The sequence below is a fragment of the Hyperolius riggenbachi genome, chromosome 5 (genome assembly GCF_040937935.1).
Source record: "Hyperolius riggenbachi isolate aHypRig1 chromosome 5, aHypRig1.pri, whole genome shotgun sequence".
Classification (NCBI taxonomy): Eukaryota; Metazoa; Chordata; class Amphibia; order Anura; family Hyperoliidae; genus Hyperolius; species Hyperolius riggenbachi.
In genome coordinates, this window is record NC_090650.1 from 169080867 (window position 1) to 169098326 (window position 17460).

Below are 17460 nucleotides of genomic sequence, written 5' to 3' on the forward strand. Positions count from 1 at the left end.
TGAAAAACTGGTTACGTTTGCAATCGAAAGAAAAATGACTATAGTTGAAGAGGTAATGGCCCCTAAACTATGTTCTGGGATGAAAGTTACAGCTTCAGTGAAATCCGTTTGCAAATCGGAGTGATAGATTAGAATCTAGAGCCAACGGTACGTTTTCTATGTTAAACCATTACACCATTGAAAAACTGGTTACGTTTGCAATCGAAAGAAAAATGACTATAGTTGAAGAGATAATGGCCCCTAAACTATGTTCTGGGATGAAAGTTACAGCTTCAGTGAAATCCAATTGCAAATCGGAGTGATAGATTAGAATCTAGAGCCAACGGTACGTTTTCTATGTTAAACCATTACACCATTGAAAAACTGGTTACGTTTGCAATCGAAAGAAAAATGACTATAGTTGAAGAGGTAATGGCCCCTAAACTATGTTTTGGGATGAAAGTTAAAGCTTCAGTGAAATCCGTTTGCAAATCGGAGTGATAGATTAGAATCTAGAGCCAACGGTACGTTTTCTATGTTAAACCATTACACCATTGAAAAACTGGTTACGTTTGCAATCGAAAGAAAAATGACTATAGTTGAAGAGGTAATGGCCCCTAAACTATGTTCTGGGATGAAAGTTACACCTTCAGTGAAATCCGTTTGCAAATCGGAGCGATAGATTAGAATCAAGAGCCAACGGTAAGTTTTCTATGTTAAACCATTACACCATTGAAAAACTGGTTACGTTTGCAATCGAAAGAAAAATGACTATAGTTGAAGAGGTAATGGCCCCTAAACTATGTTCTGGGATGAAAGTTACAGCTTCAGTGAAATCCGTTTGCAAATCGGAGTGATAGATTAGAATCTAGAGCCAACGGTACGTTTTCTATGTTAAACCATTACACCATTGAAAAACTGGTTACGTTTGCAATCGAAAGAAAAATGACTATAGTTGAAGAGGTAATGGCCCCTAAACTATGTTCTGGAATGAAAGTTACAGCTTCAGTGAAATCCGTTTGCAAATCGGAGTGATAGATTAGAATCTAGAGCCAACGGTACGTTTTCTATGTTAAACCATTACACCATTAAAAAACTGGTTACGTTTGCAATCGAAAGAAAAATGACTATAGTTGAAGAGGTAATGGCCCCTAAACTATGTTCTGGGATGAAAGTTACAGCTTCAGTGAAATCCGTTTGCAAATCGGAGTGATAGATTAGAATCTAGAGCACACCGTACGTTTTCTATGTTAAACCATTACACCATTGAAAAACTGGTTACGTTTGCAATCGAAAGAAAAATTACTATAGTTGAAGAGGTAATGGCCCCTAAATTATGTTCTGGGATGAAAAATACAGCTTCAGTGAAATCCGTTTGCAAATCGGAGTGATAGATTAGAATCTAGAGCCAACGGTACGTTTTCTATGTTAAACCATTGAAAAACTGGTTACGTTTGCAATCGAAAGAAAAATGACTATAGTTGAAGAGGTAATGGCCCCTAAACTATGTTCTGGGATGAAAGTTACAGCTTCAGTGAAATCCGTTTGCAAATCGGAGTGATAGATTAGAATCTAGAGCCAACGGTACGTTTTCTATGTTAAACCATTACACCATTGAAAAACTGGTTACGTTTGCAACCGAAAGAAAAATGACTATAGTTGAAGAGGTAATGGCCCCTAAACTATGTTCTGGGATGAAAGTTACAGCTTCAGTGAAATCCGTTTGCAAATCGGAGTGATAGATTAGAATCTAGAGCCAACGGTAAGTTTTCTATGTTAAACCATTACACCATTGAAAAACTGGTTACGTTTGCAATCGAAAGAAAAATGACTATAGTTGAAGAGGTAATGGCCCCTAAACTATGTTCTGGGATGAAAGTTACAGCTTCAGTGAAATCCGTTTGCAAATTGGAGTGATAGATTAGAATCTAGAGCCAACGGTACGTTTTCTATGTTAAACCATTACACCATTGAAAAACTGGTTACGTTTGCAATCGAAAGAAAAATGACTATAGCTGAAGAGGTAATGGCCCCTAAACTATGTTCTGGGATGAAAGTTACAGCTTCAGTGAAATCCGTTTGCAAATCGGAGTGATAGATTAGAATCTAGAGCCAACGGTAAGTTTTCTATGTTAAACCATTACACCATTGAAAAACTGGTTACGTTTGCAATCGAAAGAAAAATGACTATAGTTGAAGAGGTAATGGCCCCTAAACTATGTTCTGGGATGAAAGTTACAGCTTCAGTGAAATCCGTTTGCAAATCGGAGTGATAGATTAGAATCTAGAGCCAACGGTACGTTTTCTATGTTAAACCATTACACCATTGAAAAACTGGTTACGTTTGCAATCGAAAGAAAAATGACTATAGTTGAAGAGGTAATGGCCCCTAAACTATGTTCTGGGATGAAAGTTACACCTTCAGTGAAATCCGTTTGCAAATCGGAGCGATAGATTAGAATCAAGAGCCAACGGTAAGTTTTCTATGTTAAACCATTACACCATTGAAAAACTGGTTACGTTTGCAATCGAAAGAAAAATGACTATAGTTGAAGAGGTAATGGCCCCTAAACTATGTTCTGGGATGAAAGTTACAGCTTCAGTGAAATCCGTTTGCAAATCGGAGTGATAGATTAGAATCTAGAGCCAACGGTACGTTTTCTATGTTAAACCATTACACCATTGAAAAACTGGTTACGTTTGCAATCGAAAGAAAAATGACTATAGTTGAAGAGGTAATGGCCCCTAAACTATGTTCTGGGATGAAAGTTACAGCTTCAGTGAAATCCGTTTGCAAATCGGAGTGATAGATTAGAATCTAGAGCCAACGGTACGTTTTCTATGTTAAACCATTACACCATTGAAAAACTGGTTACGTTTGCAATCGAAAGAAAAATTACTATAGTTGAAGAGGTAATGGCCCCTAAATTATGTTCTGGGATGAAAAATACAGCTTCAGTGAAATCCGTTTGCAAATCGGAGTGATAGATTAGAATCTAGAGCCAACGGTACGTTTTCTATGTTAAACCATTGAAAAACTGGTTACGTTTGCAATCGAAAGAAAAATGACTATAGTTGAAGAGGTAATGGCCCCTAAACTATGTTCTGGGATGAAAGTTACAGCTTCAGTGAAATCCGTTTGCAAATCGGAGTGATAGATTAGAATCTAGAGCCAACGGTACGTTTTCTATGTTAAACCATTACACCATTGAAAAACTGGTTACGTTTGCAACCGAAAGAAAAATGACTATAGTTGAAGAGGTAATGGCCCCTAAACTATGTTCTGGGATGAAAGTTACAGCTTCAGTGAAATCCGTTTGCAAATCGGAGTGATAGATTAGAATCTAGAGCCAACGGTAAGTTTTCTATGTTAAACCATTACACCATTGAAAAACTGGTTACGTTTGCAATCGAAAGAAAAATGACTATAGTTGAAGAGGTAATGGCCCCTAAACTATGTTCTGGGATGAAAGTTACAGCTTCAGTGAAATCCGTTTGCAAATTGGAGTGATAGATTAGAATCTAGAGCCAACGGTACGTTTTCTATGTTAAACCATTACACCATTGAAAAACTGGTTACGTTTGCAATCGAAAGAAAAATGACTATAGCTGAAGAGGTAATGGCCCCTAAACTATGTTCTGGGATGAAAGTTACAGCTTCAGTGAAATCCGTTTGCAAATCGGAGTGATAGATTAGAATCTAGAGCCAACGGTAAGTTTTCTATGTTAAACCATTACACCATTGAAAAACTGGTTACGTTTGCAATCGAAAGAAAAATGACTATAGTTGAAGAGGTAATGGCCCCTAAACTATGTTCTGGGATGAAAGTTACAGCTTAAGTGAAATCCATTTGCAAGTCGGAGTGATAGATTAGAATCTAGAGCCAACGGTACGTTTTCTATGTTAAACCATTACACCATTGAAAAACTGGTTACGTTTGCAATCGAAAGAAAAATGACTATAGTTGAAGAGGTAATGGCCCCTAAACTATGTTCTGGGATGAAAGTTACAGCTTCAGTGAAATCCGTTTGCAAATCGGAGTGATAGATTAGAATCTAGAGCCAACGGTACGTTTTCTATGTTAAACCATTACACCATTGAAAAACTGGTTACGTTTGCAATCGAAAGAAAAATGACTATAGTTGAAGAGGTAATGGCCCCTAAACTATGTTCTGGGATGAAAGTTACAGCTTCAGTGAAATCCGTTTGCAAATCGGAGTGATATATTAGAATCTAGAGCCAACGGTACGTTTTCTATGTTAAACCATTACACCATTGAAAAACTGGTTACGTTTGCAATCGAAAGAAAAATTACTATAGTTGAAGAGGTAATGGCCCCTAAATTATGTTCTGGGATGAAAAATACAGCTTCAGTGAAATCTGTTTGCAAATCGGAGTGATAGATTAGAATCTAGAGCCAACGGTACGTTTTCTATGTTAAACCATTGAAAAACTGGTTACGTTTGCAATCGAAAGAAAAATGACTATAGTTGAAGAGGTAATGGCCCCTAAACTATGCTCTGGGATGAAAGTTACAGCTTCAGTGAAATCCGTTTGCAAATCGGAGTGATAGATTAGAATCTAGAGCCAACGGTACGTTTTCTATGTTAAACCATTACACCATTGAAAAACTGGTTACGTTTGCAACCGAAAGAAAAATGACTATAGTTGAAGAGGTAATGGCCCCTAAACTATGTTCTGGGATGAAAGTTACAGCTTCAGTGAAATCCGTTTGCAAATCGGAGTGATAGATTAGAATCTAGAGCCAACGGTAAGTTTTCTATGTTAAACCATTACACCATTGAAAAACTGGTTACGTTTGCAATCAAAAGAAAAATGACTATAGTTGAAGGGGTAATGGCCCCTAAACTATGTTCTGGGATGAAAGTTACAGCTTCAGTGAAATCCGTTTGCAAATTGGAGTGATAGATTAGAATATAGAGCCAACGGTACGTTTTCTATGTTAAACCATTACACCATTGAAAAACTGGTTACGTTTGCAATCGAAAGAAAAATGACTATAGCTGAAGAGGTAATGGCCCCTAAACTATGTTCTGGGATGAAAGTTACAGCTTCAGTGAAATCCGTTTGCAAATCGGAGTGATAGATTAGAATCTAGAGCCAACGGTAAGTTTTCTATGTTAAACCATTACACCATTGAAAAACTGGTTACGTTTGCAATCGAAAGAAAAATGACTATAGTTGAAGAGGTAATGGCCCCTAAACTATGTTCTGGGATGAAAGTTACAGCTTAAGTGAAATCCATTTGCAAGTCGGAGTGATAGATTAGAATCTAGAGCCAACGGTACGTTTTCTATGTTAAACCATTACACCATTGAAAAACTGGTTACGTTTGCAATCGAAAGAAAAATGACTATAGTTGAAGAGGTAATGGCCCCTAAACTATGTTCTGGGATGAAAGTTACAGCTTCAGTGAAATCCGTTTGCAAATCGGAGTGATAGATTAGAATCTAGAGCCAACGGTACGTTTTCTATGTTAAACCATTACACCATTGAAAAACTGGTTACGTTTGCAATCGAAAGAAAAATGACTATAGTTGAAGAGGTAATGGCCCCTAAACTATGTTCTGGGATGAAAAATACAGCTTCAGTGAAATCCGTTTGCAAATCGGAGTGATAGATTAGAATCTAGAGCCAACGGTACGTTTTCTATGTTAAACCATTACACCATTGAAAAACTGGTTACGTTTGCAATCGAAAGAAAAATTACTATAGTTGAAGAGGTAATGGCCCCTAAACTATGTTCTGGGATGAAAGTTACAGCTTAAGTGAAATCCGTTTGCAAATCGGAGTGATAGATTAGAATCTAGAGCCAACGGTAAGTTTTCTATGTTAAACCATTACACCATTGAAAAACTGGTTACGTTTGCAATCGAAAGAAAAATGACTATAGTTGAAGAGGTAATGGCCCCTAAACTATGTTCTGGGATGAAAGTTACAGCTTCAGTGAAATCCATTTGCAAATCGGAGTGATAGATTAGAATCTAGAGCCAACGGTACGTTTTCTATGTTAAACCATTACACCATTGAAAAACTGGTTACGTTTGCAATCGAAAGAAAAATGACTATAGTTGAAGAGGTAATGGCCCCTAAACTATGTTCTGGGATGAAAGTTACAGCTTCAGTGAAATCCGTTTGCAAATCGGAGCGATAGATTAGAATCTAGAGCCAACGGTACGTTTTCTATGTTAAACCATTACACCATTGAAAAACTGGTTACGTTTGCAATCGAAAGAAAAATGACTATAGTTAAAGAGGTAATGGCCCCTAAACTATGTTCTGGGATAAAAAATACAGCTTCAGTGAAATCCGTTTGCAAATCGGAGTGATAGATTAGAATCTAGAGCCAACGGTACGTCTTCTATGTTAAACCATTACACCATTGAAAAACTGGTTACGTTTGCAATCGAAAGAAAAATGACTATAGTTGAAGAGGTAATGGCCCCTAAACTATGTTCTGGGATGAAAGTTACAGCTTCAGTGAAATCCGTTTGCAAATCGGAGTGATAGATCAGAATCTAGAGCCAACGGTAAGTTTTCTATGTTAAACCATTACACCATTGAAAAACTGGTTACGTTTGCAATCGAAAGAAAAATGACTATAGTTGAAGAGGTAATGGCCCCTAAACTATGTTCTGGGATGAAAGTTACAGCTTCAGTGAAATCCGTTTGCAAATCGGAGTGATAGATTAGAATCTAGAGCCAACAGTACGTTTTCTATGTTAAACCATTGAAAAACTGGTTACGTTTGCAATCGAAAGAAAAATGACTATAGTTGAAGAGGTAATGGCCCCTAAACTATGTTCTGGGATGAAAGTTACAGCTTCAGTGAAATCCGTTTGCAAATCGGAGTGATAGATTAGAATCTAGAGCCAACGGTACGTTTTCTATGTTAAACCATTACACCATTGAAAAACTGGTTACGTTTGCAATCGAAAGAAAAATGACTATAGTTGAAGAGGTAATGGCCCCTAAACTATGTTCTGGGATGAAAGTTACAGCTTCAGTGAAATCCGTTTGCAAATTGGAGTGATAGATTAGAATCTAGAGCCAACGGTACGTTTTCTATGTTAAACCATTACACCATTGAAAAACTGGTTACGTTTGCAATCGAAAGAAAAATGACTATAGCTGAAGAGGTAATGGCCCCTAAACTATGTTCTGGGATGAAAGTTACAGCTTCAGTGAAATCCGTTTGCAAATCGGAGTGATAGATTAGAATCTAGAGCCAACGGTAAGTTTTCTATGTTAAACCATTACACCATTGAAAAACTGGTTACGTTTGCAATCGAAAGAAAAATGACTATAGTTGAAGAGGTAATGGCCCCTAAACTATGTTCTGGGATGAAAGTTACAGCTTAAGTGAAATCCATTTGCAAGTCGGAGTGATAGATTAGAATCTAGAGCCAACGGTACGTTTTCTATGTTAAACCATTACACCATTGAAAAACTGGTTACGTTTGCAATCGAAAGAAAAATGACTATAGTTGAAGAGGTAATGGCCCCTAAACTATGTTCTGGGATGAAAGTTACAGCTTCAGTGAAATCCGTTTGCAAATCGGAGTGATAGATTAGAATCTAGAGCCAACGGTAAGTTTTCTATGTTAAACCATTACACCATTGAAAAACTGGTTACGTTTGCAATCGAAAGAAAAATGACTATAGTTGAAGAGGTAATGGCCCCTAAACTATGTTCTGGGATGAAAGTTACAGCTTCAGTGAAATCCGTTTGCAAATCGGAGTGATAGATTAGAATCTAGAGCCAACGGTACGTTTTCTATGTTAAACCATTACACCATTGAAAAACTGGTTACGTTTGCAATCGAAAGAAAAATGACTATAGTTGAAGAGGTAATGGCCCCTAAACTATGTTCTGGGATGAAAAATACAGCTTCAGTGAAATCCGTTTGCAAATCGGAGTGATAGATTAGAATCTAGAGCCAACGGTACGTTTTCTATGTTAAACCATTACACCATTGAAAAACTGGTTACGTTTGCAATCGAAAGAAAAATGACTATAGTTGAAGAGGTAATGGCCCCTAAACTATGTTCTGGGATGAAAGTTACAGCTTCAGTGAAATCCGTTTGCAAATCGGAGTGATAGATTAGAATCTAGAGCCAACGGTAAGTTTTCTATGTTAAACCATTACACCATTGAAAAACTGGTTACGTTTGCAATCGAAAGAAAAATGACTATAGTTGAAGAGGTAATGGCCCCTAAACTATGTTCTGGGATGAAAGTTACAGCTTCAGTGAAATCCGTTTGCAAATCGGAGTGATAGATTAGAATCTAGAGCCAATGGTACGTTTTCTATGTTAAACCATTGAAAAACTGGTTACGTTTGCAATCGAAAGAAAAATGACTATAGTTGAAGAGGTAATGGCCCCTAAACTATGTTCTGGGATGAAAGTTACAGCTTCAGTGAAATCCGTTTGCAAATCGGAGTGATAGATTAGAATCTAGAGCCAACGGTAAGTTTTCTATGTTAAACCATTACACCATTGAAAAACTGGTTACGTTTGCAATCGAAAGAAAAATGACTATAGTTGAAGAGGTATAGGCCCCTAAACTATGTTCTGGGATGAAAGTTACAGCTTAAGTGAAATCCATTTGCAAGTCGGAGTGATAGATTAGAATCTAGAGCCAACGGTACGTTTTCTATGTTAAACCATTACACCATTGAAAAACTGGTTACGTTTGCAATCGAAAGAAAAATGACTATAGTTGAAGAGGTAATGGCCCCTAAACTATGTTCTGGGATGAAAGTTACAGCTTCAGTGAAATCCGTTTGCAAATCGGAGTGATAGATTAGAATCTAGAGCCAACGGTACGTTTTCTATGTTAAACCATTACACCATTGAAAAACTGGTTACGTTTGCAATCGAAAGAAAAATGACTATAGTTGAAGAGATAATGGCCCCTAAACTATGTTCTGGGATGAAAGTTACAGCTTCAGTGAAATCCATTTGCAAATCGGAGTGATAGATTAGAATCTAGAGCCAACGGTACGTTTTCTATGTTAAACCATTACACCATTGAAAAACTGGTTACGTTTGCAATCGAAAGAAAAATGACTATAGTTGAAGAGGTAATGGCCCCTAAACTATGTTTTGGGATGAAAGTTAAAGCTTCAGTGAAATCCGTTTGCAAATCGGAGTGATAGATTAGAATCTAGAGCCAACGGTACGTTTTCTATGTTAAACCATTACACCATTGAAAAACTGGTTACGTTTGCAATCGAAAGAAAAATGACTATAGTTGAAGAGGTAATGGCCCCTAAACTATGTTCTGGGATGAAAGTTACACCTTCAGTGAAATCCGTTTGCAAATCGGAGCGATAGATTAGAATCAAGAGCCAACGGTAAGTTTTCTATGTTAAACCATTACACCATTGAAAAACTGGTTACGTTTGCAATCGAAAGAAAAATGACTATAGTTGAAGAGGTAATGGCCCCTAAACTATGTTCTGGGATGAAAGTTACAGCTTCAGTGAAATCCGTTTGCAAATCGGAGTGATAGATTAGAATCTAGAGCCAACGGTACGTTTTCTATGTTAAACCATTACACCATTGAAAAACTGGTTACGTTTGCAATCGAAAGAAAAATGACTATAGTTGAAGAGGTAATGGCCCCTAAACTATGTTCTGGAATGAAAGTTACAGCTTCAGTGAAATCCGTTTGCAAATCGGAGTGATAGATTAGAATCTAGAGCCAACGGTACGTTTTCTATGTTAAACCATTACACCATTAAAAAACTGGTTACGTTTGCAATCGAAAGAAAAATGACTATAGTTGAAGAGGTAATGGCCCCTAAACTATGTTCTGGGATGAAAGTTACAGCTTCAGTGAAATCCGTTTGCAAATCGGAGTGATAGATTAGAATCTAGAGCCAACGGTACGTTTTCTATGTTAAACCATTACACCATTGAAAAACTGGTTACGTTTGCAATCGAAAGAAAAATTACTATAGTTGAAGAGGTAATGGCCCCTAAATTATGTTCTGGGATGAAAAATACAGCTTCAGTGAAATCCGTTTGCAAATCGGAGTGATAGATTAGAATCTAGAGCCAACGGTACGTTTTCTATGTTAAACCATTGAAAAACTGGTTACGTTTGCAATCGAAAGAAAAATGACTATAGTTGAAGAGGTAATGGCCCCTAAACTATGTTCTGGAATGAAAGTTACAGCTTCAGTGAAATCCGTTTGCAAATCGGAGTGATAGATTAGAATCTAGAGCCAACGGTACGTTTTCTATGTTAAACCATTACACCATTGAAAAACTGGTTACGTTTGCAACCGAAAGAAAAATGACTATAGTTGAAGAGGTAATGGCCCCTAAACTATGTTCTGGGATGAAAGTTACAGCTTCAGTGAAATCCGTTTGCAAATCGGAGTGATAGATTAGAATCTAGAGCCAACGGTAAGTTTTCTATGTTAAACCATTACACCATTGAAAAACTGGTTACGTTTGCAATCGAAAGAAAAATGACTATAGTTGAAGAGGTAATGGCCCCTAAACTATGTTCTGGGATGAAAGTTACAGCTTCAGTGAAATCCGTTTGCAAATTGGAGTGATAGATTAGAATCTAGAGCCAACGGTACGTTTTCTATGTTAAACCATTACACCATTGAAAAACTGGTTACGTTTGCAATTGAAAGAAAAATGACTATAGCTGAAGAGGTAATGGCCCCTAAACTATGTTCTGGGATGAAAGTTACAGCTTCAGTGAAATCCGTTTGCAAATCGGAGTGATAGATTAGAATCTAGAGCCAACGGTAAGTTTTCTATGTTAAACCATTACACCATTGAAAAACTGGTTACGTTTGCAATCGAAAGAAAAATGACTATAGTTGAAGAGGTAATGGCCCCTAAACTATGTTCTGGGATGAAAGTTACAGCTTAAGTGAAATCCATTTGCAAGTCGGAGTGATAGATTAGAATCTAGAGCCAACGGTACGTTTTCTATGTTAAACCATTACACCATTGAAAAACTGGTTACGTTTGCAATCGAAAGAAAAATGACTATAGTTGAAGAGGTAATGGCCCCTAAACTATGTTCTGGGATGAAAGTTACAGCTTCAGTGAAATCCGTTTGCAAATCGGAGTGATAGATTAGAATCTAGAGCCAAAGGTACGTTTTCTATGTTAAACCATTACACCATTGAAAAACTGGTTACGTTTGCAATCGAAAGAAAAATGACTATAGTTGAAGAGGTAATGGCCCCTAAACTATGTTCTGGGATGAAAGTTACAGCTTCAGTGAAATCCGTTTGCAAATCGGAGTGATAGATTAGAATCTAGAGCCAACGGTACGTTTTCTATGTTAAACCATTACACCATTGAAAAACTGGTTATGTTTGCAATCGAAAGAAAAATGACTATAGTTGAAGAGGTAATGGCCCCTAAACTATGTTCTGGGATGAAAGTTACAGCTTCAGTGAAATCCGTTTGCAAATCGGAGTGATAGATTAGAATCTAGAGCCAACGGTACGTTTTCTATGTTAAACCATTACACCATTGAAAAACTGGTTACGTTTGCAATCGAAAGAAAAATGACTATAGTTGAAGAGATAATGGCCCCTAAACTATGTTCTGGGATGAAAGTTACAGCTTCAGTGAAATCCAATTGCAAATCGGAGTGATAGATTAGAATCTAGAGCCAACGGTACGTTTTCTATGTTAAACCATTACACCATTGAAAAACTGGTTACGTTTGCAATCGAAAGAAAAATGACTATAGTTGAAGAGGTAATGGCCCCTAAACTATGTTTTGGGATGAAAGTTACAGCTTCAGTGAAATCCGTTTGCAAATCGGAGTGATAGATTAGAATCTAGAGCCAACGGTACGTTTTCTATGTTAAACCATTACACCATTGAAAAACTGGTTACGTTTGCAATCGAAAGAAAAATGACTATAGTTGAAGAGGTAATGGCCCCTAAACTATGTTCTGGGATGAAAGTTACACCTTCAGTGAAATCCGTTTGCAAATCGGAGCGATAGATTAGAATCAAGAGCCAACGGTAAGTTTTCTATGTTAAACCATTACACCATTGAAAAACTGGTTACGTTTGCAATCGAAAGAAAAATGACTATAGTTGAAGAGGTAATGGCCCCTAAACTATGTTCTGGGATGAAAGTTACAGCTTCAGTGAAATCCGTTTGCAATTCGGAGTGATAGATTAGAATCTAGAGCCAACGGTACGTTTTCTATGTTAAACCATTACACCATTGAAAAACTGGTTACGTTTGCAATCGAAAGAAAAATGACTATAGTTGAAGAGGTAATGGCCCCTAAACTATGTTCTGGAATGAAAGTTACAGCTTCAGTAAAATCCTTTTGCAAATCGGAGTGATAGATTAGAATCTAGAGCCAACGGTACGTTTTCTATGTTAAACCATTACACCATTAAAAAACTGGTTACGTTTGCAATCGAAAGAAAAATGACTATAGTTGAAGAGGTAATGGCCCCTAAACTATGTTCTGGGATGAAAGTTACAGCTTCAGTGAAATCCGTTTGCAAATCGGAGTGATAGATTAGAATCTAGAGCCAACGGTACGTTTTCTATGTTAAACCATTACACCATTGAAAAACTGGTTACGTTTGCAATCGAAAGAAAAATTACTATAGTTGAAGAGGTAATGGCCCCTAAATTATGTTCTGGGATGAAAAATACAGCTTCAGTGAAATCCGTTTGCAAATCGGAGTGATAGATTAGAATCTAGAGCCAACGGTACGTTTTCTATGTTAAACCATTGAAAAACTGGTTACGTTTGCAATCGAAAGAAAAATGACTATAGTTGAAGAGGTAATGGCCCCTAAACTATGTTCTGGGATGAAAGTTACAGCTTCAGTGAAATCCGTTTGCAAATCGGAGTGATAGATTAGAATCTAGAGCCAACGGTACGTTTTCTATGTTAAACCATTACACCATTGAAAAACTGGTTACGTTTGCAACCGAAAGAAAAATGACTATAGTTGAAGAGGTAATGGCCCCTAAACTATGTTCTGGGATGAAAGTTACAGCTTCAGTGAAATCCGTTTGCAAATCGGAGTGATAGATTAGAATCTAGAGCCAACGGTAAGTTTTCTATGTTAAACCATTACACCATTGAAAAACTGGTTACGTTTGCAATCGAAAGAAAAATGACTATAGTTGAAGAGGTAATGGCCCCTAAACTATGTTCTGGGATGAAAGTTACAGCTTCAATGAAATCCGTTTGCAAATTGGAGTGTTAGATTAGAATCTAGAGCCAACGGTACGTTTTCTATGTTAAACCATTACACCATTGAAAAACTGGTTACGTTTGCAATCGAAAGAAAAATGACTATAGCTGAAGAGGTAATGGCCCCTAAACTATGTTCTGGGATGAAAGTTACAGCTTCAGTGAAATCCGTTTGCAAATCGGAGTGATAGATTAGAATCTAGAGCCAACGGTAAGTTTTCTATGTTAAACCATTACACCATTGAAAAACTGGTTACGTTTGCAATCGAAAGAAAAATGACTATAGTTGAAGAGGTAATGGCCCCTAAACTATGTTCTGGGATGAAAGTTACAGCTTAAGTGAAATCCATTTGCAAGTCGGAGTGATAGATTAGAATCTAGAGCCAACGGTACGTTTTCTATGTTAAACCATTACACCATTGAAAAACTGGTTACGTTTGCAATCGAAAGAAAAATGACTATAGTTGAAGAGGTAATGGCCCCTAAACTATGTTCTGGGATGAAAGTTACAGCTTCAGTGAAATCCGTTTGCAAATCGGAGTGATAGATTAGAATCTAGAGCCAACGGTACGTTTTCTATCTTAAACCATTACACCATTGAAAAACTGGTTACGTTTGCAATCGAAAGAAAAATGACTATAGTTGAAGAGGTAATGGCCCCTAAACTATGTTCTGGGATGAAAGTTACAGCTTCAGTGAAATCCGTTTGCAAATCGGAGTGATAGATTAGAATCTAGAGCCAACGGTACGTTTTCTATGTTAAACCATTACACCATTGAAAAACTGGTTACGTTTGCAATCGAAAGAAAAATGACTATAGTTGAAGAGGTAATGGCCCCTAAACTATGTTCTGGGATGAAAGTTACAGCTTAAGTGAAATCCGTTTGCAAATCGGAGTGATAGATTAGAATCTAGAGCCAACGGTAAGTTTTCTATGTTAAACCATTACACCATTGAAAAACTGGTTACGTTTGCAATCAAAAGAAAAATGACTATAGTTGAAGAGGTAATGGCCCCTAAACTATGTTCTGGGATGAAAGTTACAGCTTCAGTGAAATCCGTTTGCAAATCGGAGTGATAGATTAGAATCTAGAGCCAACGGTACGTTTTCTATGTTAAACCATTACACCATTGAAAAACTGGTTACGTTTGCAATCGAAAGAAAAATGACTATAGTTGAAGAGGTAATGGCCCCTAAACTATGTTCTGGGATGAAAGTTACAGCTTCAGTGAAATCCGTTTGCAAATCGGAGTGATAGATTAGAATCTAGAGCCAACGGTACGTTTTCTATGTTAAACCATTACACCATTGAAAAACTGGTTACGTTTGCAATCGAAAGAAAAATGACTATAGTTGAAGAGGTAATGGCCCCTAAACTATGTTCTGGGATGAAAAATACAGCTTCAGTGAAATCCGTTTGCAAATCGGAGTGATAGATTAGAATCTAGAGCCAACGGTACGTTTTCTATGTTAAACCATTACACCATTAAAAAACTGGTTACGTTTGCAATCGAAAGAAAAATGACTATAGTTGAAGAGGTAATGGCCCCTAAACTATGTTCTGGGATGAAAGTTACAGCTTCAGTGAAATCCGTTTGCAAATCGGAGTGATAGATTAGAATCTAGAGCCAACGGTACGTTTTCTATGTTAAACCATTACACCATTGAAAAACTGGTTACGTTTGCAATCGAAAGAAAAATTACTATAGTTGAAGAGGTAATGGCCCCTAAATTATGTTCTGGGATGAAAAATACAGCTTCAGTGAAATCCGTTTGCAAATCGGAGTGATAGATTAGAATCTAGAGCCAACGGTACGTTTTCTATGTTAAACCATTGAAAAACTGGTTACGTTTGCAATCGAAAGAAAAATGACTATAGTTGAAGAGGTAATGGCCCCTAAACTATGTTCTGGGATGAAAGTTACAGCTTCAGTGAAATCCGTTTGCAAATCGGAGTGATAGATTAGAATCTAGAGCCAACGGTACGTTTTCTATGTTAAACCATTACACCATTGAAAAACTGGTTACGTTTGCAACCGAAAGAAAAATGACTATAGTTGAAGAGGTAATGGCCCCTAAACTATGTTCTGGGATGAAAGTTACAGCTTCAGTGAAATCCGTTTGCAAATCGGAGTGATAGATTAGAATCTAGAGCCAACGGTAAGTTTTCTATGTTAAACCATTACACCATTGAAAAACTGGTTACGTTTGCAATCGAAAGAAAAATGACTATAGTTGAAGAGGTAATGGCCCCTAAACTATGTTCTGGGATGAAAGTTACAGCTTCAGTGAAATCCGTTTGCAAATTGGAGTGTTAGATTAGAATCTAGAGCCAACGGTACGTTTTCTATGTTAAACCATTACACCATTGAAAAACTGGTTACGTTTGCAATCGAAAGAAAAATGACTATAGCTGAAGAGGTAATGGCCCCTAAACTATGTTCTGGGATGAAAGTTACAGCTTCAGTGAAATCCGTTTGCAAATCGGAGTGATAGATTAGAATCTAGAGCCAACGGTAAGTTTTCTATGTTAAACCATTACACCATTGAAAAACTGGTTACGTTTGCAATCGAAAGAAAAATGACTATAGTTGAAGAGGTAATGGCCCCTAAACTATGTTCTGGGATGAAAGTTACAGCTTAAGTGAAATCCATTTGCAAGTCGGAGTGATAGATTAGAATCTAGAGCCAACGGTACGTTTTCTATGTTAAACCATTACACCATTGAAAAACTGGTTACGTTTGCAATCGAAAGAAAAATGACTATAGTTGAAGAGGTAATGGCCCCTAAACTATGTTCTGGGATGAAAGTTACAGCTTCAGTGAAATCCGTTTGCAAATCGGAGTGATAGATTAGAATCTAGAGCCAACGGTACGTTTTCTATCTTAAACCATTACACCATTGAAAAACTGGTTACGTTTGCAATCGAAAGAAAAATGACTATAGTTGAAGAGGTAATGGCCCCTAAACTATGTTCTGGGATGAAAGTTACAGCTTCAGTGAAATCCGTTTGCAAATCGGAGTGATAGATTAGAATCTAGAGCCAACGGTACGTTTTCTATGTTAAACCATTACACCATTGAAAAACTGGTTACGTTTGCAATCGAAAGAAAAATGACTATAGTTGAAGAGGTAATGGCCCCTAAACTATGTTCTGGGATGAAAGTTACAGCTTAAGTGAAATCCGTTTGCAAATCGGAGTGATAGATTAGAATCTAGAGCCAACGGTAAGTTTTCTATGTTAAACCATTACACCATTGAAAAACTGGTTACGTTTGCAATCAAAAGAAAAATGACTATAGTTGAAGAGGTAATGGCCCCTAAACTATGTTCTGGGATGAAAGTTACAGCTTCAGTGAAATCCGTTTGCAAATCGGAGTGATAGATTAGAATCTAGAGCCAACGGTACGTTTTCTATGTTAAACCATTACACCATTGAAAAACTGGTTACGTTTGCAATCGAAAGAAAAATGACTATAGTTGAAGAGGTAATGGCCCCTAAACTATGTTCTGGGATGAAAGTTACAGCTTCAGTGAAATCCGTTTGCAAATCGGAGTGATAGATTAGAATCTAGAGCCAACGGTACGTTTTCTATGTTAAACCATTACACCATTGAAAAACTGGTTACGTTTGCAATCGAAAGAAAAATGACTATAGTTGAAGAGGTAATGGCCCCTAAACTATGTTCTGGGATGAAAAATACAGCTTCAGTGAAATCCGTTTGCAAATCGGAGTGATAGATTAGAATCTAGAGCCAACGGTACGTTTTCTATGTTAAACCATTACACCATTGAAAAACTGGTTACGTTTGCAATCGAAAGAAAAATGACTATAGTTGAAGAGGTAATGGCCCCTAAACTATGTTCTGGGATGAAAGTTACAGCTTCAGTGAAATCCGTTTGCAAATCGGAGTGATAGATTAGAATCTAGAGCCAACGGTAAGTTTTCTATGTTAAACCATTACACCATTGAAAAACTGGTTACGTTTGCAATCGAAAGAAAAATGACTATAGTTGAAGAGGTAATGGCCCCTAAACTATGTTCTGGGATGAAAGTTACAGCTTCAGTGAAATCCGTTTGCAAATCGGAGTGATAGATTAGAATCTAGAGCCAACGGTAAGTTTTCTATGTTAAACCATTACACCATTGAAAAACTGGTTACGTTTGCAATCGAAAGAAAAATGACTATAGTTGAAGAGGTAATGGCCCCTAAACTATGTTCTGGGA